We start from the raw sequence: 663 nt of genomic DNA, 5'->3' as shown, positions 1-663 counted from the left end.
TAAAACTTTTAAAGTCTCAGACTTGAAGAACTATGAATTACGGCTCCTCAGATATTTATTTTTTGATACGTGAAACCAACCAAAATAATCTAACAACTAAAAAACACTACTACTACTACTACTACTACTACTACTACTACTACTACTACTACTACTAATAATAATAATAATAATAATAACAATAATAATAATGTTGCAACTTTCAGAGAGGTGACCTTTCAAACTATATCTTTCAACATATGATTTCCCAATTGGGGCTAATAAAGAAGCCCTGGTGTAATACAGTAGTAAATGGTACTAAAGATCAACTGTGTCAATAATATAGAAGAGAAGTATATTTATTGGAGATCAAAACGAATGAAATTAATCCCAATATCGAAAATTGATGACTATGCTTTGCTCCCTGCAATAATTTCCTTCGATATCATTAACCAGAAATTGCTCTTATAGAAAATTATGGATTCTCATACCAGAAAATACTGCAAAGGAAGTTCACGGTAGAAAATATCATAATAATAAAGGGGGAAAGGTAAGAAAATAAGAATTGATGGAATCCCTTCAGATCAACAAGGAAAACGGATAGAATACGAGCAAGATGAAACCAACTTTCGATATCCACTGCTTTGAGATTTTTTTCTTTTCAAAGGAGGTTTGCAGCTTTTA

The sequence above is a fragment of the Palaemon carinicauda genome, unplaced genomic scaffold (assembly GCF_036898095.1).
Source record: "Palaemon carinicauda isolate YSFRI2023 unplaced genomic scaffold, ASM3689809v2 scaffold349, whole genome shotgun sequence".
NCBI lineage: Eukaryota > Metazoa > Arthropoda > Malacostraca > Decapoda > Palaemonidae > Palaemon > Palaemon carinicauda.
The sequence above is the reverse complement of the archived record's forward strand: the minus strand, read 5'-3'. Positions refer to the sequence as shown.